This window comes from Mesoplodon mirus (assembly GCF_964341445.2).
Source record: "Mesoplodon mirus genome assembly, chromosome: 16".
Lineage (NCBI taxonomy): Eukaryota > Metazoa > Chordata > Mammalia > Artiodactyla > Ziphiidae > Mesoplodon > Mesoplodon mirus.
The window spans coordinates 2,082,133-2,106,491 of record NC_138992.1 but is presented as its reverse complement, the minus strand read 5'-3'; positions in this window follow the sequence as shown (position 1 = coordinate 2,106,491).

Below are 24,359 nucleotides of genomic sequence, written 5' to 3'. Positions count from 1 at the left end.
ACATTCTGATGAAATTTTATTCACAGTCAAACTAGTAATCAAGTGGGAAGGTGGAGTAAAGACATTTCCATACATGCAAGGGTATCTTTCATTTGACTTCTTGAAAGAAGTAACTTGAGGATGTACTCCAGGAAAATGAAAAAGTAAGTTAAAAAAAAAAAAGAAAGAAAGGGAAAAAGAGGACCTAGAATCTAACGAAGAGGGATCAGAGGCAAGGACAAGGGCCAAACAACCTGAGGACGGCAGTTTGGAAAGATGAGAAACTTGGGTCCTTGGTCAAGGGTCTGAATCGCAGAATTAAGTCTGGGACGGCTCTGTCTCTTAATACGTGAGATGAAACCCGTACATTTTAGCCTCTGGGAGAGGGATCATCGGTTACCTGTCAGTGACACACTGATTCTGAGCCATTAGTTTTTATAAATGGTGCAAACTGTCTTGCCAAGGTAGAAAGATATGAACATGTGTTAAAGAAAGGAAAGGTGCAGAACAGAATGTTCTGTGAAATACCATCGGGTGTATTGGTCAGGGTAGGTTAACTGCTGTAACAAAAACACCGAAATCTCAGTGGCTTGGCACACTAAGGCTTATTTCTCACTGACGTGAATCGTTCACTGTATTTGCTGAGTGTGTTGGGTTCCACGCGGTGCATCCAGGTTCCTTCCATACTGTGGCTCCTCTCTCCTCTGGGCCCCCTCATCCTTGCCGTTCAACCAGAGGACAGAGGATGCCTAGCCAGAGGTGACGAGCTCCTGGTGAGGGATTGACGGGCTGGGTCTGCGGGAGGCACGTGTCATCCACTCACACTCCACTGGCCACGTGAGGGAGGCTGCGACGTGTCCTCTAGCTGTGTTCCCAGGAGGAAGAGGAGTGTCTGCCAGTGTCTGCAGCACAGACAGGCCAGCGCATGCATCTATAGGAAGCTGATTTTAGTCCTTGCCTCTGGGGGTCTGCGTGAGCATCTGGGACCCTTTCTTTACACTTTATTCCTGTCTGCACCAGTTTGCTTTTAATGAGTACATGTCTTAAAGTCAAAACGTAGAGGAAAATGAAAAGGTTCTAACTCGGGGAAGAAAATAGCATTTGCTGGGCTCCTCTGTGGCGCTAAACCAGAGGCTTCCCATAGCCCTCCTACTAATCCACATGAAGGCCCCCGCTCCCGTGTCATCATCACTCCACTTTACAGACACGGACACCATGACCCTGCAGGCAAAGCACCTCTCCCCAAGTGACACGGTGGATCCTGCCCTGGCTACAAGCCCACCCCCTCTGCTGCTGAGTCCTGGAGCCCCTGGTGTAGACCAGATAGTCACAGTTCAACCAATAGCTCATGGTTTGTCTAAAAAGAAGACAACAGATGTGTGCCTTTTCAGGTTTATATTGACATATAGTAAAAGAATTCTAGGAAAGTGTGTAATAAACCATAGGGATAATTCTTCCACCTGAAAATGTCAATTGTCCATGTGAGGACATGGAGCTGGGACAGCTGTCTAGATGCCAAGGAGAGAGGCCTTGGAGGAAACCAGCCCTGCCACATGTGGATCTCAGACTTCTGGCCTCCAGAACTTGTGAGAAAATGAATTTCCATTGTTTAGGCTGCCCAGTCTGTGAGAATTTGTTATAGTAAACAAATACACATAGCTTGGAGAATTAAGTGATTCCAGAAATCACCAGGATTGGGGGAATTAAAAATCCCAGGAAGGTGGAAAAAGAAGTGGGAAGGAAAGTGTATTTTAATGAATGTGTGTTCTGCTTTGGATTGTATCTTGAAAATGAAATTTAAAACACGTGTAGGAGGCTTCATGAATTGGAATGCCTGCTTCTTGGCTTTTCCAAAGAGTAGGGATGGGAAATAACCAAATCAAAGTTAGACGGGAAAGTGTTTTGCACAATTTAGGAGACATTGTAAAGATATATATATATAAAACTCAGAATTCCCAGAGGTTGGCCAAATCATGGTAGATGTATCCGGCCAGTTGTTTGTTCATCTGGCCCACCTGGTCTAGTCCATCTCATCCCGAGCTGGTGTCTAGCTAGGACACTAGGGCAAAGCTCATCAAGAGACCCACAAAGTATTAGGGGATGTATGGTCATTACTCAAATGAAAACTTAAACATGATGAAAAACAAACAACAGCTGGGGGACAATTTCATGACCTATGTTTATTCAAAGGGTGAGTGAGTTAACGACCTAAAATATCATCATAAATAAACAACAAAAGAGACTTCAAGCAGAGATGGACATAGGATATGAACCAGAATGTCACAGATGGAAGTGTACGAACGGCCAGTAGGCAAGTGTAAGAAGGTTTTCATCATTAATCATGGAATGCCTGTCCATTTGAGCGAGAATACATGAATTTCTACCCAGCAACTTGCAAGTATGAAAACATGATTCTGCCCAGTGAGAAGCACAGGGTTGGCTCCTGGCCTGCCCAGGAGCAGCAGACGCGCAAACGACGTCAGCATTTCTGGAGGGAAACGGGGTGGCCTCTGCAACATCCCCTGAGAGTACTCTGACCTGTTCCAGGGATTTCATTCACACATTCATTCATTCACTCCTTCATTCATTCATTCATCTTTCACTCGGGAAATGCAGAGAGAGCTCCCATCAGGAACCAAAAACTGTGCTGAGCCTGAGGTAAGGTGGTAATCAGAGCATCCAGGCCGGGGCTCTGAGGCCAGCGGACACAGTGGACCCGTTGCCCAACAGAGACTGCAGAGCTGCCCCGTGGGAGTGCCTAGGAGTACGGTGGCGCCTGGGGAGTGGGGCAAGCCCATTGGACGGAGGGTGGCTGGTGGGAGTCCTGCAGGAGAGGGAGCCCATGTGCTGGGAGGGGCGGACCGGAGGCCTCGAGGGCAGGTGGTGCTCAGGCCTGGGCTTCGCTGTGGGAGCAACAGGAGGCTGCTGAAGGATGCTGGCGATCTCGTCTCTTCCGGGAGGAGGATGGGCTGCAGAGGGGCAGTTAGGAGACGTCGGGGTGGAGGGACGAGACGGGGGGACAGCCTAGACCTGGTGAGAGATGGAGGCCAAGCGGGATGGACGGACAGAACGGCTGTGCACGGCAGCAGGAAAGGAGGGGGGCGCGGCTGATAGAGCAACGTGTGCACGCGCACGCACAAGCGTGCACGCGCACACTCAGAGCCCCTGTTTCTGCCACATGTGAGGGGAGAGGGGGGTGAGGGAGGCAGCAGGGGAGAAGAAGCCGGCTCCGAGGTGAGCGGGTGTATCTCTGCGCTGTGCGATTACGGGTAATTGTTTCCTTTCCATTGTTTGCTTCCCAAGTGTTCTGCATTGAACAAATATTGACTTAGTCATTAAAAAAATGCGTTATGAAAAAGATAAAAGCAACTCACAAAGACTCCCCGTCCCCCACTTGGCCGGGTCCAAAAGCCGGGCTGTTTGGGCCTCCCCGCGGGCGGTCAGGTGTCACACCACCTGTCCTTCAGGTGTGCTGACCCCAGCGGGACTCACCTCGGGAGGCTGCTGACAGCTGTGAGCTCTCATGGGCCGTGGGTGCCCAGTAAGGATGAGCCAGCCCCACCCCAGGCCTGGTCGAGTCTAGTTTGGGTTCCCTGGCAGGTGCAATGGGAGGCCAGACAGAAGGAAGGCCATGGCCGAGGTCAGGCTCAGGTAGGAGTGTAGGCAGAGTCCCAGTGCAGGAGGGCAAGGAAGCAAAGCCAGGGCTGGCAGAGCAGGAGGCAGTCGAAGGGTCATGAGACAGGAGGTGCCGTGAGGCCCAATGGCTGGTGCGCGGGAGGGACGAGGCCCGCGGGCTGGCAGCCAGGAGGTCAGGGCAGAGGTGGGATTCTGCAGCTGAGGTTTCAGAGAAGGTGACAGTGGCTGCATGGGGGAGGGAGGGGGCAAAAACCATCCCAGGTAAATCCTAAAGTTCCACTGAATGAAGGCAGGAGGCTCCAGGGAGACGAACCTGTGTGCCAGGCGCGAAGCCCCCCGGCCAGTGAGGTGACGGTGGCAGGGAGGCAGCGTGCAGTCGTCAGGGCAGGAGTGGACTATTCTGCCCTGACGTGCAGGTTGGGAAGAGGAACAGGGCCCATCAAGGGAGGCCTGTCATCAAGGACAAGAGGTCAAGGTTTAAAGACGCAGGTGATTTCTTTACCATGTGGGGATTCCAGGGAGAGGAGCAGAGAGGTCTGGGGGCGATGTCACCATGAGGGTCCTGGGGAGGAGGCGCCGACATTTCAGGAGGTGACCCACCGACAGGGGCAGGAGGCGTGAGGCTCTGGGGGAAGGGGCTGCTGTCCCGGCCCGGCCTCGGGCCCTGGAGGCCCCAAGCGTAGGGATTCTAGCACGTGAGCCGCTGGCCTTGAAAGAAGGAGCCATCCTGATGGAAACCCCAGCTGGCCCAGCCTGTGGGAAAAGGGCTCGGAACGCCACGCAGGGAGCGTGGCCCATGCTGTGGAGACCCTGCAGCAACAGTGAAGACGCTGTGCACAGGGGAGTGACGCAAGCAGCCTTCTGTTTAAAGATGCCCGGGTGGTGGGTGGGGACCGTGGGCTGGCGTCGTGAGACTGGCATGGGGGCCGCTCTGCCGAGGGCCTAGCCGGGAGGACAGAGAAAAAGGTGGGCTCCAAGGCTGGGGCCTGGGCTGGCCAGCTGACTGCGAACCCCGAAGGGCTTCTGCGTGCCGGAGTTCAGGAGAGGATAAATCCGTGCAGGAGGTGCATTTGCTTAATAGTAGGTGCAGACAATATTTAACGGCAGATGAGACAATAAAACATGCAGTTAGGGGCTTCCCTGGTGGCGCGGTGGTTGAGAGTCCGCCTGCCGATGCAGGGGACACGGGTTCGTGCCCCGGTCCGGGAAGATCCCACATGCCGCAGAGCAGCTGGGCCCGTGAGCCATGGCTGCTGAGCCTGCACGTCCGGAGCCTGTGCTCCGCAACGGGAGAGGCCACGACAGTGAGAGGCCCGTGTACCGCAAAAAAAAAAAAAAAAAGAGTAAAAAAACCACATGCAATTAGCAGATGTACAGCACTGGCTGCTGGGGTTACAACGAAAGGCACTGAAACACTACCAAGGTGAGTAGTCAGCTCGTACGGGGGCTAGTTAGAGGTCCGACATGCTCTGGAGGTGGGAAATAAAGACCTGGGGGGATGCTGAGCTCCGGAATTAGACACAGGGGCCACGAATCCTGCCTCAGCTGGCGACCAAGGGCCACGTGACAGTGTGTTTATTTCATTATCTATAAAATGGGGCTATTGACAGTGCACACCGTGGAGGGTGAGGATTGGACGAGATGGAGAATGTTGAGCATTCAGCACACGGCCTGGCCAAGTGCTCAGCCACTGCTGTCATCATTAAAGCCACCATCATTGTCATCGCCATCGCCACCATTACTGTCACTGTCATCGCCACCGTCATCATCCTATTATTGTTATTATTATTGTTGTTTTCAAGACTGGGAATTAGGCGACCCCCACATCTTCTAGAAACAACCGTGCACAGACATGCTGCATTGAGACCTCAAAGTCCATTCACTTCATGGTGAGGATAAAGCGAGCTAGAGGAGCATGTGACTTACCCAGGGTCATGGAGCATTGGTGTGGCATCAGCTGGAAGCCAAAGGTGGCTCCCTGCCATGGCTCCCTCCCACTCCCCGCCTATTACATGACCCTATTATGTGCCTCTGTTTCACATAAGCAAAGCCAGGAGAGAAACAGATAAGGCCTACAGATCTCCATCTATTCACAACTTGAGCATATCCAGGACAGCACATGCCCTGGATAAAGCAGCGAGGCCACATGTCCCCCAAGGAGACGCTCATGTTGTGACTTCCTGCTTGACCACAGCCCTGCTGACCTCCCCGACCCCCTCCCGGGAGAGTCTCCAGGGCTGCAGGGGGTGGGGGAGCCCCACAGCGGGGCACCTTGCCCTCCTTACCCCCCTCCGCGCCTTGGGATGATCCTGGGCCGGCCACCTTCTCCTGCTCTGTCCCCGTTAATCCACGATTCGATATACATCTTTGTTTCCTATCGAGGAGCTGGTGAATTGGGCCATTAGATGGAGAAAAAAGTGTTTTTCAGTGATCACCAGGGAGAGGAAACGCTGCCAGCGCCAAGTGGAGAATCAATCTGAGCCGGGAAGGCCCTGCCATCCATCTCCGTTTGCTGGGTAATTTAAGCCTCAGAGCTGCCCGAGCAGATAGCACTGCAGGGGCACCCCTGCCGAGGCCGGGCTGAAAGGTGCAGCCTTGCACCCTGGTCGTTATCTCAGGGAGGCTGAGAGAGGGGAGGGGCAGGCAGAAAGACGGAGCCTGCGGGGAAGAGCAGTATTTCCCCTCCAGACGCATTTGGACAAGGTGGGCTGGGTGCCTTGCGATGACCCCCACACAGCCCTTGGTTTATGGATTCGGTTTGTGTCACAGTCCCTGGGCAGCCCTGGGGACAGGATGCTGCTGCCCCCAACCCAAACCACCCTTCCTAAGTCTTGCCCTTGCCCCGGCTGTCCCCTCTGCCAGGAATGATCCTCTTCCTAGCGACTCAGGTCCCCAAATAGAACTAAGTTGGAACGCGAGGGAACAAGTTGGGAGGAGGGGATGGAGACTGAGTGTCTGCTGGCACAGTCACCCGGCTAGGACTCACAACCTTGGCTTGCGTTGTTACTGCTTTGCATCCTGGCTGGCAGCACCCAGAGAAGGCAGCACAGCCTTCTTTCACAGTAGAGAAGGAGTCTGAGGGTCAGAGTGGCTCAATGACTTTCTAGGGCTGCTCAGCGCTCAGGCGGGGCTAGGTCAGCCCAAGGAGAGGCACTTCCCTCAGCAGAGCTCTCCCTTCCTTGGTAGCCAGATCTGCAGGGTCACAGACAACTTCCATGGCTACACTGCTCAGGGGGCTATATTATGACCCCACTTTGCAGATGTGGAAGCAGAGGCTTGAGGAGAACTAAGCCATTACCCAAGGTCACCCAGCTCCTGAGGCGAGGCCCTGGGACTGCCGAGTCTGGAACAGCAGCATTGGGCCAACTGCCATGCTCACACTGTCTCTAGGCTGTGTCCCTGGGCACAAACTCTCTGGGATGCAGCACATCCAGCAGATCCTCAAGGCTGTGCTGTGTGAGGTCGGGGAGGGTTCTTGGCCCAGGGTGCCGCAGGCTGCCCCGCCCCTCTGGAGGACGGGACAGGGGCTTTCCTTAGGTGCCACGTCCACATCTCTTCTGCTGCGTCTCGCCCCTCATGCTGGCGCCGGCAGCCTCCTCTAGCCTGGCTGGATGGGGTCCTGGACCTTGGCCTGCTTTGCTCTCCCCGAGGGACCCAGGACAGGACCCTGCCCCTCTCCAGCCCCGATCCCCATCTGTAGAGGGACCGCCCTGTTTCTGTGGGCACATGCAGCATGAGAGGGGAGCCTGGGGGCAGGTGGGGGTCACACTTCTGTTGGTCACCATTCCCAGGGCGAGCCCTACGGGGCCAGAGCCCAGGTTCCTGCCCACCACGTGGCCACAGGCCAAGGAAGGCTCTGCGGGGGAGGACAGGAGGCCCCCTCTCCTCTGCTTGCCCTGAGCCAGAGCAGAAAGGACCTGGGAAGCCACTGCTGGCTGCTCAGCCTGAAGCGGGAGGTCCTCCGTGGAAGTGGCCATGCGCTTCCCTGCCAGGAAGAGGGAAGGAGGACCCATCCAGGCTGGGTCCAGGGCTCCCCGTTCTGGGCCTCTGTCCCTGCAGCTCCCTCCCTGCGGCCCCTCTGCCTGGCTTGGGTCAGATGTCCCGCCCCTTCCAGATGTTTCCTAGGGAGGCTGGCCCCTCCATTCTCTGCCTGGGAACAGGCCCGGGCAAGCCTGAAAGTGTGTCCAATTAGCAGGTGTCAAAATGCATCCACAGGGAAGCCACCACCAGCGCCTGGTAGGCATCGGGCGCTAACAGCTCTTTCTGGAGCTGAGAGGAGATGGTCCCCGGCTGCAGTGAAGAGGGCTCAGCGGTGTTGGATGGGATGGTGGGGTGGGGCTGAGTGCCCAGCAGGGGTGAGGTCTGCAGGCAGAGCCAGGGGAAGGGGGGAGAAGGGCTCTGACCAAGAGGAGTGAAAGGGGGTGGGCCTTCCCAAAGGAAGTAGAAATGAGCTGCAATTGCACACACAGGGAGACCTGTTACGTATCAAATACCCGGGCTCCATCCTCACTGGAACCTTGGCACACGCCTGGAGTCAGCAGTAACTCACCACCTGATGGGTGAGCCAGCAAGGCAGGCTCCCCTGTGAATCCTTGATCCAATTGAAGCACCAGGGCTCCTCAAGGCCTTTCTGGTCCCAGAGGATGAGCTGGGCCTGAAGCACACACCAGGGGACAGAGGTGGACAGGTTTGGAGAGAGCCACCCTCACCAGAGGGCAGCAGCTGGCTGCCAATGTGCACAGCCCAGCCAGGGCCTTCCAGGGAGAGGGCGCGTGTTCCCTGCTAGGGAAGTGCCTTGTTAATTACCGCACAGGCATCATCTGCCACGGAGCTGCAGTAATTGAAAAACTCACCTCCTCAGCAGCGGCGCGGCCGCCTTCAGAACTGCTGGCCCCATTGGAAGCACTGGGGTCGTTCAGGAGACCACACTGGATTCAGAAGATGATAGATAGTTGGGCCAGGAAGGCCAATGGGCAGGGCTGGCAGCAGCTGAGCGAGGTCAGGACTGTCCCCAGCAGGAGCAGGGCCCGAATTCCAGCTGGTGTCCGCCTGGAGTTTCTCCCAGCCTGCAGGACCCTGGCCCCAAACAGGCTCAAGCTCCCAGCTCGTCAGCTGGGCCCTTTCCTGCCTGGGGCTCAGGAGTGTAGGGAAGGGCTCTCTACGGGGTCCGAGATCTGGGCTCCCGTCAGCGCTGGCCACTTGGTGACTTTCACGCAGCCCCTCCAAGAAGACAGCCTCAACCCCCCACCCATGGCCAAGGCCAGCCTACAGCTCCTCCCTCACACCCCCAGGCTGGACCCCCTTCAGCAGAGGGATGAGCTTCCAGACTATGAGTTCATCTTACCACCTGTCTGCCTCACCTACATGGTGCCTCCTGAAAGAAGTGCATACGGTAGGTGCTCAAAGGGGAGCTGACCTAAACACACGTGTCAAGAATGCATGCACCAGTGTCTGAGGCTTTGCACAGACAGCCCCAGGGACCGGAGGTGGGGAGAACTTTTGTCTGGGTTCACGGAGGAGCCCTGGAAGGGGAGACGTGCCTGGCACTGGGTCTCGAGAGAGGAGGAGGATTTGGGAAGTGGTGGGGGCTGCACAGCCGGCAGGCAGATGGTAAGGGACAGGCGAGGAAGGCAAGCGTTCACACGTTTAGCCGTGGGGTCTGTGTTTCTGCTTTTACTCATTTACATAATGCGAGACCCCCAGGTACCTGACAGTAATCAGAGCATCAGAGCAAAAGAAACCAGCTCAGGAGACCAGAAGGCGTCAGTCAGGCGAGCCAGGCGGGCTGCAATGACCAACAACCCCGTCTCACTGTCACCCTGAGCACGCTCTTCACGGGCCAGCAGGAGCCCTGCTCACGCTGACACCTGGGCCAGGCTGGTGCCTCTCCTACTACCTTAGATGCTGCTGGTGGCCACGCCAGAGGGGAATAGACAGCGGGGAAGACCACAGGCGACACTGTCACCATTGCCCACTGCATTGGCCACAGCAGGTCACGTTAACGACCACCAAAAACATAAAGGGGAAAGAATGTTGGGTAAAAGGACGCCAAACACGACTGGCTCAGAAGTGTAGAAGCTAAGTTTCTGACCCGAGCATCCCAGCAATCCAAGCAAGGAATGGGACATGAGTCCAAGTCCTGGAAGGTTCTGATACCAGCTGTTCAATAAAGAATGTCCCCCTGCTGAGCAGGACCAGGCAGTTCTTGTAAAAGGGACACCATGGGAAGGGCTTCTCGTGGCTGATTCTCACTGCTTCCCCAGGAGACAGGGCCACCGGGTCAAAGATGCCATCAGAGGGTGTGCCCCAAGGGGGAAGCCAGCGTTGCAGAAAAGGGCTCCACTCGGGATTTCAGCTTCAGGCAGCTCTAGAGAAAGAAAGGAAGGAGAGATGGATGGTGTATAAATGAGTTAATAACAGCCCAAGAAGGCTGTAAAGACCCACACAAAGCCCAGGGCTTCAAATGTCAGTCTCCATCACAACTTGTCGGGCAGAAGCTGACCTCCACTGGCCCCGCTGGCCCGGTGGCTCAGGCTCCTGGCTGGACCTGCTCTCGTGTCTCCGGGCAGCCCCGGCCACTGTCCTCCTCCTGGGGCCTGTGGGCTGAGCACGCATGTCCCCCCCGCCCCCCCACAAGCCCACACTGAGCTTGAGAATCTAAGGAATAACCATGGCAATGGTCACTGTTCACTGAGGAAGCCTAGAAGGAAGGCGGTCAGGAGGGCCCTGAGCCCAGGTAACAGCATCACCTGCCAGGGGCTCTCTAGACATCTGCTTCCTGACCCTGGAGCCCAGAGAGATGGGCACAAGGTCACACGGTCACGAGGTGCCTGAGCAGCAGCAGAGCCCTGGACTGCCCCCATCTGTTCTCTCCCTTCCCCACCTCCTCCCAGCCAACACCCAGTGCTGCCAGCAGGAGGAGGGATGCTCCCAGGAAGGGGCACCTGCTCTTCAGACACCAGTATCTGCAGACGGGTGATCATGGAAAGGCCTGCATTGGTCACTGGGGGTCTCATGAGGGCAGAGAGCTGGCTTTGCGGTGGATGGGCTGGAGCATGTGACCTGGAGAGTCCAGGTGTGTGGAGAGAGGGAGGGAGGGAGGCAGGAAGAGGCATTAAGTGTGTGGCTCAGTGGGGCTGGAGGCCAGGTCACCTGCCCAGAGCCCATCCTGCCCCCGTCCCCAGGGCAAGGCGGGGGCTGGCGGGGAGGGAGCAGTCTGTCCAGGAGCTTGTTTGACCAGAGGGAGCATGTCCTCGAAGGGGTGGAGAGGCAGAGGGGATGGGGGGTGGGTCCAGGTGCTGTTTGGGGCACCCCCAGAATCACCCTACGTGAGGTCAGCCCAGCCAGATGTGCCTCCTGTCACCCCCCAGCCACATGCACTGCCACCAAAGCCTGTGGTTCATCAGTAACAAATTCGGACACACGTTCGTGCACGAGGGGGCTTCCTGCTCACTCGTGGGCGGCCACCTGTCCTGCCTTTGCTTACACTTGTTAGTGGGGAGAGAACTTTATTTATTTATTTATTTTTAGCATCTTTATTGGAGTATAATTGCTTTACTATGGTGTGTTAGTTTCTGCTTTATAACAAAGTGAATCAGCTATATATATACATACATCCCCATATCTCTTCCCTCTTGCGTCTCCCTCCCTCCCACCCTCCCTATCCCACCCCTCGAGGTGGTCACAAAGCATGAGCTGATCTCCCTGTGCTATGCGGCTGCTTCCCACTAGCTATCTATTTTACGTTTGGTAATGTATATATGTCCATGCCACTCTCTCGCTTTGTCCCAGCTTACCCTTCCCCCTCTCCATGTCCTCAAATCCATTCTCTACATCTGCATCTTTATTACTGTCCTGCCCCTAGGTTCTTCAGAAGCTTTTTTTTTTTTTTTAGATTCCATATACATGTGTTAGCATACGGTATTTGTTTTTCTCTTTCTGACTTACTTCAGGCTGTATGACAGATTCTAGGTCCATCCACCACACTACAAATAACTCAATTTCGTTTCTTTTTATTGCTGAGTAATATTCCATTGTATATATGTGCCACTGGACAGCTACATGTAAAAGAGTGAAATTAGAACACTCCCTAACACCATACACAAAAATAAACTCAAAATGGATTAAAGACCTAAATGTAAGGCCAGACACTATAAAACTCTTAGAGGAAAACATAGGCAGAACACTCTACGACATAAACCACAGCAAGATCCTTTTTGACCCACCTCCTAGAGAAATGGAAATAAAAACAAAAATAAACAAATGGGACCTAATGAAACTTAAAAGCTTTTGCACAGCAAAGGAAACCATAAACAAGATGAAAAGACAACCCTCAGAATGGGAGAAAATATTTGCAAACGAAGCAACTGACAAAGGATTAATCTCCAAAATATACAAGCAGCTCATGCAGCTCAATATCAAAAAAACAAACAACCCAATCCAAAAATGGGCAGAAGACCTAAATACACGTTTCTCCCAAGAAGATATACAGATTGCCAACAAACACATGAAAGCATGCTCAACATCACTAATCATCAGAGAAATGCAAATCAAAACTACAATGAGGTATCACCTCACACCAGTCAGAATGGCCATCATCAAAAAATCTAGAAACAATAAATGCTGGAGAGGGTGTGGAGAAAAGGGAACCCTCTTGCACTGCTGGTGGGAATGTGAATTGTTACAGCCACTATGGAGAACAGTATGGAGGTTCCTCAAAAAACTGAAAATAGAGCTACCATATGACCCAGCAATCCCACTACTGGGCATATACCCTGAGAAAACCATCATTCAAAAAGTCACATGCACCCCAATGTTCACTGCAGCACGATTTACAACAGCCAGGACATGGAAGCAACCTAAATGCCCATCGACAGATGAATGGAGAACTTTATTTTTAACAGCCATACATGTCTATTAATAAACATATTAGCCAGTTAAAGAGTCTTTCCCAAAAGGAAAAAATGGAGAAAATTCCAGGTCTTGCCAGGAATACAAATGACTCTTGTCCAGTGTTAATTAAGACTCCGGCTCACAGCCTTCCCAGAGACAGGGGGAGCCCTGGGCTCTGGGCTGCAGTGTCAGGCCTAATGGCCCGGCTGGGAGCCCCGAGGACACCCTCGTCTCCCCCAACCCTGTTAGGGATGCCGCTCAGGAGGGCCGGGTGGCTCTGGGTGTCTCCTCCGTCCATCAGCAAGGCTCGCTGCTCCCACCTCCAGCTGTGGGACCACTCTGCCCAGATGGCCTGGGGGTCTCAGAAAGGACACGGGGAGGGGCCCTGACCCTCGGGCTCCAAAGTCAGGGGCCCACAGAGGAGGACCCTGACTCAGAAGGAGTCAGCATGATGGGCTCAGGAGGTGGAAGCTTCTCTTGTGAGCACAGAGGTGGTAGTGGCGAGTCCTGACACGCGGCCATTGCCAGCACTGGACATACGGGGTCCTCCCTCGTCCGCCTGCCCCGGGCAGCCCACGGAGCAAGAGCCAGCCCTGCCTCTCATGTGTCTGCTTGCAGGCGTGCTCTCAGCAGCCACCCCTCTGCCTCTCTGGGGACCCGGGGCATGTCAGGCTGAGAGTAACGCCAGCCGCTGGTGAGAAGAGCCTCCAGCTGTGGGCACCGACTCCTCGCCAGGCCCCTGCTGAGTGCTGTGGGCCTGGGGCCCTCGTGAACCTGCACAGCCGCCTGAGGGCCTGCGGGGACCCAGCAAGCGGGGGTTTGCTCCTGCAAGCCTTCGGGGACCTCGGGGACCTCTCGGGTGCCTGGAGCTTTCCCTCCCATGCAAGAGGAAGTGATGTGAGCTGGCTTTTTTTTTTTTTTCTAATTTTCTAATAAACTTTTAATTGTAGACCAGTTTTAGGTTTAAAGTATCATTTACAGAGACTTCCCATGAACCCACCCTGTTACCCTCATTAGAATCTTACGTTAGTGTCACGCGTTGACCCCTATTAAGGAGTCAAGGCTGACATGTGACTAATAACTGAAATCTGTGCTGTGTCCAGGTTCTTACCCGTGGCCCCCTGCCCCGTCTTTCCTGGCCATGTCTCTCTGCTCCACGGTCCCACTCAGGGTACCAAGTTACATTTAGTCCATGTTTTCTACTATTTTCTAGGTGAAACAAAGCAAAATCTTAAATGTGCTGCTCTAGGGATGTTTACATCAAGGCGTACCCACAGATCAAGACAGAGATCATGTCCTATCCCCCGGAGCTCACTGGACCCTCCACGCAGGGCTCCCCTTCCCCCCAGAGGGTACTGCACTGCCTGTGGGCTGTGCATCAGGGGACCACACACTTCCCATCTTCTGTGTCTGGTGTCCTTCCCTCTCAGCATGTTCATGAGCGACACCTGTGCTGCTTCAGAGATTGGGAAAAAGATTTCACTGAGAAACACAGAGAACGAAACAATGAACGCTTCTGTACACAGCACCCACACTCTCTCATTTTAATATCTCACCCTTTGATCTCATCATGACCTCGCCTGACTTCCTCTCCTCCCGTCACCCCCAGAAGCCGCCACTGCCCCCTGAAGTCGCTGAGACCCCTCCATGCTCAAGGTTGTAGGCTTTCCCTCTATTTATCCATAAACAGCTTATATTATTGACTGGAGGATTTTAACCTACACATAAATGGCATCATACGACGTTCACCTATCTGCTCTCTGCTTTTCCCACCCGACGTTTTATTTTGGAGAATTGTGTGTGTGTTACACGCAGCCCTGCTTCACTCCTTTCAGCTCCCGTGTGGCATGCGGTCAAATGAATGCACCCCAGTTGATCTGCCCGTTCTCCTGTTGATAAATTTTTGGTCTTTTCCATTTTTTTCCTATCACACATTCTGGGAAAATGAACAACCTTGGGTCTTCTCCTTGTGCACTTGTGTGTGAGTTTCTCTGATATTTATCTAGATATGGAATGGCTGGGCTTGGGCCTAAATGCACTTTCAACATTACATTTTTCCATACTTGCATGTCTCAGCTTTGGCTGCTATCACAGAATACCATAGACCATAGGCTTAAACAACAGACGTTATTTCTCACAGGAGGCTGGAAGTCCGTGATCAAGGTGCCGGAAGCTGTGGTTCTTGGTGAGAGTCTCTGCCTGGTTTGCAGCCACCTTCTCAACGTGTCCCCACATGGCAGAGAGAGAGAGGTCTCTGCATCTCTTCATATAAGGGCACTAATCTCATTTGTGAGGGCTCCATCCTCATGACCTGATGACCTCCAAAGGCCCTGCTTCTTAATCCATCATATTGGATGTTAGGACTTCAATGTGTTAATTTGGGGGGGACACAAACATTCAGTCCATAACATGGCTCTTCACCAAGTTTACATCAGTTTACACTCAGACGACAGCTCAGGAAATTCACCATTTCCCTGCATCCTCACTAGCATTCACTCCTGTGGGATGCTGTGAATCCTGCCTGTCTGTTGGGAATAAAATGGCATCTACTTTTTGTAATTTACATTTCTCAGGTTACTTGATGTAGTTTATTGGCCATTTGTGTATATTTTTTCTGTGAAATCCATACCGATATATTTTTACCTATTTTTTCTTTGGGATAGTTTGTCTTCTCCTCAAAGCTATATGGGATTTTTTGTATATTATGAGGACTAATATTTTACTGTTTATATGCATTAAAAGGGCTTCCTCCCAGAAGATGGCTTATCATTTTATATTTGTACAGAGGTCTTCTATTTTGTTTTTGTACAATGACCCACTTCATCTGAGCTTTCAAGTTTATTGGCATAAGGTAACTCAAATTATTTCCTGTTTTGTATTTCTAATACATTTATTTGTATACTCTTTTTCTTTTCTTCATCCAGCTCACCAGAGATTGTTCTATCTTATTATTCTTTACAAAAGAAACAGAAACAACAAAAAAAGCCTTTGATCTGGCTACTTTATTTTCTGTTTTTAAATATCTACTTTTATCTTTATTATTCTTTCTTTTTTTTTTTTTGCCATTGTTCTTCTTTTAGCTTCTGGAGCTGAAAATTTAATTCACTTTTATTATTTTCTATTGTTTGCTTAAATGCATTTAAAGTTAAGTTTTACTGATATTTGAATGCTTTTATTACCATTTACTTCTAAATATTTTTAAACCCTCCAATGTAAGTTTTTTAAAACTCACAATAGTTTCATCAAATTTTGGAAGTTTTTAGTCATTATTTCATCAAGTATTTATTTCTGACCCTCTATGTTAGACTGTTTGATATTATCCCACTTATCCTTGAGGCTCTGTTCATTTTTCTTCAGTTGAGACCCCCCTTTGGTCTCAAGGTTGGATAATTTCTATTGATCTCTTCTCAAATTCACTGACTCTACTGACATCCCAAACTTCTCTAAAGCCCTTTCAGTTAATTTTTCACTTCAGCAATTGTAACTTTCAGTTCAAAAGTTTCCCTTGTTTCTTTTTTATAGTCTCCATTTTTCTGCTGAGACTACCTATCTGTTCACTCACAAGATTATATTTCCTTTAATTCTTTGAAGATTTCTTCCTGCATTAATTTATAATAAGTGCTTTAAAGCCTTTATCTGTTGCATCCAGCACCTGGGCTCAAGTTCAGTTTCCATTGACTGATTCATTTTTATTAACCAGGAATCACATTTTTTTACTCTTTTGTTTTGTCTAGTGATTTTTGATTGGATTTTAGCCACTGTGGGTACTTTGTGGTAGAGACTCTAGATTCCGTCTTCCTTCTCTGATGGGACTTGGCTCTCATTTGGCAGGCATTCAACTGCAGGCTGTTGACCTGGACTCTGTGGAAGCACGGTTATATGCATTGTTAGTGCAAATCTGAGGAAGCACATAGTATACCTCAAACCCCTCTACCTTGGAAGGATATAACCCACAACTGTAAGACTTGTGGCTTTGTCCAGGAGCTTGTTATATGCTGTGTCTAGTGAGTCTAGAATAGGGCTTGGTCCTTACCCCGGAGTTGCAGCATTCCTGGGGTCCCCTCTTTACATAGTTCCCCATTCTCTATATCCCTGCCCCACAGATTCCTGCAGCTTCATGTGCCTCACAGGATGATTTCTGCCCTGTGAACTCAGAGGGACACCTGTGTTCTGCTCAGAACCAGCTCTCCAGGCCATGGTTGGAAATCATCCCCAGGCAGATTGCTGGGCAATCATGGGCCTCGCCTTAGAAGTCTGCCTTCTGTACATTCCTGCACTACCTGCTGCCCACTGCTGAAAAGGATCATTTCCTTTATTTTGACAGGTTTTATGATTGTTGATGTGAGAGGGATGACCCTGTACCACCTGCTCCATCATGGTTAAATGTATGACTTCAAACCATGAGTTTTCTAGGACAGCATTGATTGGTTTCATTATAATCACTGAGATATAAGATATATAAAATAAAATGTAAAAACCTTAAGAGTCCAGTTTGATGAGATTTGATAATTGTATACAATAATTTCTAACAGCTCCAAGTTTCTGTCATACCACTTGGCATTTATTTCTCCTCCACCCTTAGAAGCAACCTCTGATATGATTTCTACTGCCATATATTAGTTGCAACTGTTCTGGGCTTCGTATAATTGGGATCATACATTACATGCTCTTGTGTATCTGGCTTTTTGTTCAACATGTTTTGAGGACTCATTATTGTTGTTGAATATATCAATCGTTTGTTTCTTTTTATTGTTGAGTAGCAACAATAGTATTAGTTAATGGACATGACAAAATAATATGTTAGGTCATCACAAAATAATAAGAGACAGAGAGGGCAGGAGAGGTGACAGCTAAGCTGCCGATGACAGGGTAGAGGTGGCTGTGGTTGTGATTTCCCCGAGGTTGCATATGTGCCATGGTGGTGGGTGCAGTGGGCAGGTGGGGATGGGCAGGAGAGGGCAGTGGTGGGTGCAGTGGGCAGGTGAGGGTGGTGGTGGACACAGGGGCCAGGTGAGGGTGGTGGTGGTGGCCTTGACACAGACTGAGGACAATGGGGGCAGTAATGCCAGTTTGTTGAGCACAGTGGCATTGGTGATGAACTGAGCAGTCCCTGCCATCAGGAGATGCTCTGGTCTCATGGCCAGTGGACATGGCTGTCCCCTCTGTGGCCAGGCCCTGGGTGACATCTGAACTGGAGCCCCTGTGAGCGAGGCAGAGAGCAGACAGGAAGAGTTGTCTGGCTCCCACTTATCCAATAAGTGAGATGCTGAGGGCACGATTCAATAAAAGTCCTGTCACTTCAGCTTGGGGCTGTGCAGGAGCTGCAAAATTGATTTCGGGAGCAGACACCTTCTTCGGGGCAGGAGTGACGCCTCTTCCTTGGCAGAGAGGGAATGGGGTTTGCATTGGATTTTGCCTGAAGACATCACACATCGCTGTCCTTGCTGGTTGTCAGTGAGCCTGGCTGCTGAGGTGGAGGAGACAAGAGAGACATCTCCCGGGCTGGCCCTGCTCCCCGCTAACCGCATGGCAGCACAGAACTGTGCATTCACGCTCCACACTTCTCACGGGGTCATGGAGATACACACACTCTCCCAGGGCACCACTCACAGACCGGCCCACACCCTCCCAGAGCCTGCACGGCCAGGGAGTACTGTCATGCCTGAGGACATCCTCCAGACCAGCCAGGACTGGGCCCTCCATGTTCAAAGCCAGTGCTTGGATCCTGGTCCAAGACAAGATTGATTCTACAGACAAAGGAGAAGGCACCAGGCTGGGGCAGAGTCTCTCCCCTTTGCAAGAGCCCCTGCTCTGGGTCTCATTTCCACCCAAGTGGGCGGCCGAGACGCCGAGCTTTTCTCTTACGTCTATTTATATAGAAAGGTGCTTTGCTCTGTTCAAGTGACCAGGTCAGGATCAGGGGCTGCCCTGACCTCCCTGGGCCTTGACTTGCTGCTAGGAAGCAGCGTTGTTTAGTGGTTAAGAACTAGCCTCAAACGTCTGACAGATGCAGGTTTGAATCTGAGTGTGTCGTTTTCTAGCTAGGACCCTTGGAAAGCCACGTACCTGCTCTGAGCCTCAGTTTCCTTATCTGTAAAATGGGGATTATCAAAGAGAACTACCTACAAATAGCCCTGCAGTCCTGGAGCGGCTGGAAGTGTCCTGCAGGAGGGCTGTGCTGGGCTGTGGCCTCTGTTGATTCCCTTGTTTGGGGATATTCGAGTCTCAGTCCCAGCACCATGATGCCTGTGATCAAGGACAAGCAGTCCATGTGATCTGAGCCCTTGTTATAAAATCAGGAGTAAAGTCGGACCAGAACCATTCTTTCCAGTACGAATTCATCCCAGGTGTGGAGTGCCCATCATTTATGAATCCCTGTCCAGGTTCTGTAGATGGTACCAAGGTGGGGTGAAACTGGGCCTTCCAGGGGGACATGCAGGTGGTGCTGACATGGGGCAGAGCCGGGAAGGACCAAGAGATCTGAGAGGAGTTGGGATGAAAGGAAGAGTGTGGGGGAATTTCACCACAAGGAAGCTGCAGGAAACCCAGCCGGGTGGTGAGTGTGCAAAAAGTAACAACGGATGAAGCAGAAAGGATAAAAATTCTAGAAACAGGCCCTGTGTACGTGGGGATTCACTATAACAGGAGGTGTTATTTTAAACAGCAAGGACAGGAGGAGCTATTTAAAAATTTGTCTTTGGATGATTGGCAGTGAAGAAAAACATTAAGTTAAATGTATACCCCATGTTATACTCAAAAATAAATTCTAGACGAATTAAAAAAAAACTTATTTTTGAAAAAAGCATAAAGTTCTTAAAATATAAGATAATAATATGCTTTAAAAATTTGGAACTCAGGAAAAACCTCCAGGGAACACCTGAATCTGTAAGATTGAAAGATTTGAGGTCATTAAAAAAAAAGAAAGTTTTCCATATGGGATAAAAAAAAAGTTTTCTGTATGGGATTAAAAAAAAGTCACCATAAACAGCATTAAAAAGACAGTAACAACCTGGAAAAAATACTTGCTAGATCTTTATATAGAAATGATTAACATCCATAATATATAAAGAGCACCCATGTATCAACAATAAGAGGTAAATTACACAGAGTGTGTGCAGTTCAGGGCAGAAGAACCCAAACTCTCCACAGGAGATTAGAGATACTCAGCTTCATCAGAAATCAGGGAAATGCAAATTAAAGCAATGGTGAGATTTACTTTTTTTTACCCAATAGCATGGGAAATGTAAAAGATTGATCATTTCGGGTGCCAGAGAGTGAGCGCACAGGAGGGGCACCTACATAACGCCAGTGAGAACATAAATTAGCGCAGCCTCTTGAAAGACAAGTGACAAAATCTATCAAAATGGGATTGACCAGCAATCCCACGTCTAGTGACCTGTCACAAAGAAAAGCATGTGAATATGCATAACATATAAAAGCACCTTTTATGAAAACCAGAGGCCATCAAAATGCTCATCAGTAAGGGGAGGTGACCCCTCCCCATGTCCTGGGGAAATAACCAGGAAAAAGAGGCAGACAGACCCATATCAGCTGATACAGCACCACATCAAAATGTTTTCAATGATTTGCAAAAAATCCCCTTGAGTGTGTGTGGATTTGTGTGGACAGGCCAGCTCGGCACAGGGGCTGCAGGAAGCAGCCCCAGCAGGGAAGGCGGAAGGGCTCTCTCTAAGGTGGGCAGGAGGCGGGAGAAGGGTGTTCAAGAGGAACTTTTCTGTTTTGCTCTCCCTCCTCCCATTTGATTTAAATACTTTGCAGCAAGAACCTAGGCGTGGACCCCTTGTCTAGCAGAGACCACAGAAGGAGCACAGACTCTGTGGGAGAGTGAGGGCTGTGAACCTGTGTGGGCCAGGGGACTTGTCCCTTCCCTGCAGGCCTGGTGTCCCCAAAAGGTCTAGCTGCTCCTGGCCACCCTCAACCTACCTGTGCCAGCACCCCAGTCCGTCTCTTTGTGGGGTCGCCAGGCTGGTGTTCAGAAGGTGGTTGGTCTCAGACTGAGAATGCTGCCCTCAGGCCCAGCAGTCTCTGTGCTGGATCCATGCTCAGAACAGTGGGGCTTTCTACAGACATGCAGACATTTGGTTGTTGATCTCTGGCTATTTTCCTAGGGCTGCCATAACAAACTGCCACAAAATTGATGGCTTAAAAAATCAAACAAATTGGGCTTCCCTGGTGGCGCAGTGGTTGAGAGTGCGCCTGCCGATGCAGGGGGCGCGGGTTCGTGCCCCGGTCCAGGAGGATCCCACGTGCCACAGAGCAGCTGGGCCTGTGAGCCATGGCTGCTGAGCCTGTGCGTCCGGAGCCTGTGCTCCGCAACGGGAGAGGCCACAACAGTGAGAGGCCCACGTACCGCAAAAATTAAATTAAATTAAATTTAAAAGATGAAACAAATTTATTCTCTCACAGTTCAGATGTCCAAAGTCAAGATGCCAGCAGGCCACACTCCCTCTGGGTGTTCTAGAGGAGGAGGCTTCCTGGCTCTTCCAGCTTCTGGGGGCTGCAGGCGTTCCTTGGCTTGTGGTTGCGTATTTTGGGGGCTGATTTCCCACAGTCTCCTTTCCTCCAAGCTTCCAGCTCTGACAGCCAGGAGCACCTCCCACTCCTCCTTCTGTTTCCTGCTCAACCAGCACAGAGCCTGGCACAGGGGGCCTCTTGAAGAGACAAGTGACAGAATCTATCGAAATGGGATTGACCAGCAATCCCACATCTAGTGACCTGTCATGAAGAAACGTGGCTCACAATGACCAGGAACAAATCAGCATCCTCTCCTCTTGAGCAGACTCTGGATTAAAACGGCAAAGTGCGAACCCCGAAGAGACTGGTGACTCACCCAGGAGGCATAACATGAGGAAGAAACAGAAACCAGGTCCAGTTTCTCCCTCTTCCCTCACCCTGGAAGGTCCTTACTGTGGAGGACGTGCCTGCCTGACCTTCAGAGGCTGGACCGTGTGTCCCGAGGTCCTTGGCATTCCTGGAAGTGGGAGGTGCTTCCTCAGCCTTCTCTGTGCCGGTGGCAGCTGCATCCCCTTAATAAGCAGCCCCAGGGCTGAGCGGGGAAATCAGATCGGATAAGACCCTTTCTCATTGCCACTTCGGTGACAAGAGGGATGTCATGTAGCGGTTCCAGTAAGAGACACCCGGAGGCCCTGGGAGGCTGTTCCCTCATCCAGGGCTCTGGCACAAGACATGCCTCCTTCCAGACAGAGGCCCAGTCTTCAAATGCATCACTCGAGAGCCTCGGGCGCCTGCCCGGAGAAAACGCCTTGGCTTTGACTCCACGCCCCAGGAAGGAACCCGCTAAAGGCTATAGTTAAGCAGAATCCCTGAAGTCTCCTGTACGAGTTCACAGCACTCCCGCAAGCCAGGCCTGGGATACGAGAACTGCCGCAGGGCCGCAGAGAGCAGGCCGAGGTTGGGCAGACAGGCTCGGCTGTAAGAAGGCCCGGTCACCCTCGGGCTGGGCTGTGGCTCACGTAGCTGAGCGTGGCAGCTGTCTACAGGATGCCGGTGGGGCCCGTTTATGGGATGGCCACCCCGTGCAGGCATGCGACGTGGCCTGGGGCTCAGCCCCCTGTGGGGTGGTGGCTGTCACACACCTACGTGCACATGAGCAGAGTGTCCTTAGGGAGGTTACTGACACACCCACTGCCAGACCGCCAGCAAGGAACAGACCGGGCATGGGGGCCCAGGCCACACCTGCTGCCCCAGCCAGATGTCCAGGGAGGAGCAGAGAAGTTCCGGGCAGAGGAACCCCTGCACAGAGGTGGGAGCCTGGAGGCAGAGGCAAGGCTGGGCCTCGCTCTGTGCCGTGCGCCTGCGGCCAGGCTGGGCTGGTCAGCGCCCCTCACAGGTTCGTGGGTAGAACCCACGGGTCCCAGGGAGAGCCCCTGTTCCCAGAAATGCCGGTGCCGCTCCCGTGGTCCCCCAGCACAGCCCTCTACACTACCCCCACCCTGGCTCTCCCCGTCCCGGGGGAGGTTGCCCCTCTCCATCCCTTCTCCAAACAGCGGAGGTGGGAGGGAAGAGGCGAAGTAGGTGGTGAGTCCTAAACGCTTCCTTCAAACAAGACACTTCCTGAACGCCCCATGGTGTCACTTCTCCAATCTTTTGATCATCCCTATTTAGTCACTGCAGCAACTGAGTCCCGGGAGCAGAAGCAACTTGCCCAGCACGGGCCACCAGCCTCTGCCGCAGGGAGCACTTTGCTCAGAGGTCAGCCCTCTATCTCCAGTTCCTCTTGTCCCCAGCCTGTAAGATGGGCTTAGATGCAGAGTCACTGCAGTCAAGGCTGGAAGGTGGGGTCCAAAAGATTCCCGCCCTTCCCTGCCTGTGGCCCCGGGAGTCTCCCCGCTTCCCTGGGTTCCCTCGTGTCCCCACCTGGATGCCCCGCGCCTGGCCTGGCTCTGGAGCCTCCCGGGCCTCACAGGGAGGCCGGTGGTGAATGGATTTGTCAGAAGGAACAGCAGGGCGAGACACCAGGCCCACTCTCCCAGCTCCCAGGGCTGGTGCCAGGTCCTGGCGGACAGGAACCCGCCGGCTGGGCCAGGAGGGAGGCTCGTGATCACTATTATTATAGCCAAATGGGGAGAACAAGGTAAAAAGCCCAGAAGAGAGTGTAAGAACCATGATTGGCAGAATGCCTGCTCGCCCCAGAGCAGGCGCCTGGGGCCTTCCGCGCTCTCTCTCAAATATTTTCTCTTGTGCTTCTTGTTTTTACCAGCCTGAGATACACTAAATGGCCAGAAGTGAAAATAGAAAAAAAAAGTCTCAGTCCTGCAAAGGAAAGCAGCACCTGCACGGGCCCCTCCAACCCCCTCCAAGAGGAAGAGCTGTGTCCCCGCCACACAGCCACCCACCCTGCAGGCTGGCACTGCACCCTGGGAGGCCAGAGCCTGGCCTGAACCCAGAGGCAGCCTCCATCTCTCACCCCTCCCACAGCCTCCCCGTCAGCCTCCGTGAGCTCAGCTCCAGAGCCTCTGAGGAAGCCCCGGCTGTTCCCGCTGACCTCCCTGTATGGGTGCCTGGCCCGCCCTGTCCTCCCTACCGAGTGTCCACGATGTTCCCCACCGTGCCCCCCCCACCCAGGACACCCATTCCTTCGTCCCTGGCTCGATGCCACAGAGAGGACACACCCGAGTCCGTGTAATCCCCACCCCAGCAGTCACTTTCATCGGCTCCCTTTCAAAACTGAGGACCCCCGGCCTAGCCAGGTAAGTGTCACCCCCAAGGCCACGCCGTTAGGAGGTGGCTCGGCTGGTGCTCAGCCCAGCGCCAGCGCTGTTAGCCGCCACAGAACTGCCCTCTGAGATGCCACGTGTCACAGCGTCAGGCAGCAGAGTGGCCCCTCTTTTGTGCCCGGGGGGTCATTCTGCCAGCTGACCTGACCACAAAACACAGAAAAGAGCCACCCCCAGACTCCCTGCGTCCATCCAGGGTCTAACATTTCTCCTACAAACCCTGAATTTCCTCCCAGGAAATTCAAATGGGGGTTAACAGAGGCCCTTAAGAAATGAGTCTCAGCTGCCTGGAGGGGTCAGGGAGCAGGAAGGAGAGAACCTGGCTCCCGAGGAAAGGGCGTGTGGGCACAGGGAAGGTGCCTGAGGACAGAGCAGGAAGCAAGTTGTCTGGCAGCCTGGGGGCCACTCCTGGGAGGGTGATGGGCGGCTCCCCAGGAATAGGGAGGACCCAGGGGTGGGGGGAGCAGCAGATGCTGGTATCTCCTCGGGTGGGTCGGCCCCAGCCCCAGTTTCCTGCTGTGGTTTGGAGCCCTGGGGCCGGCAGGGAGGCCGAGGAGGAGCTGCCAGCCCAGAGCTGCTCTTCCTGATCCGGGC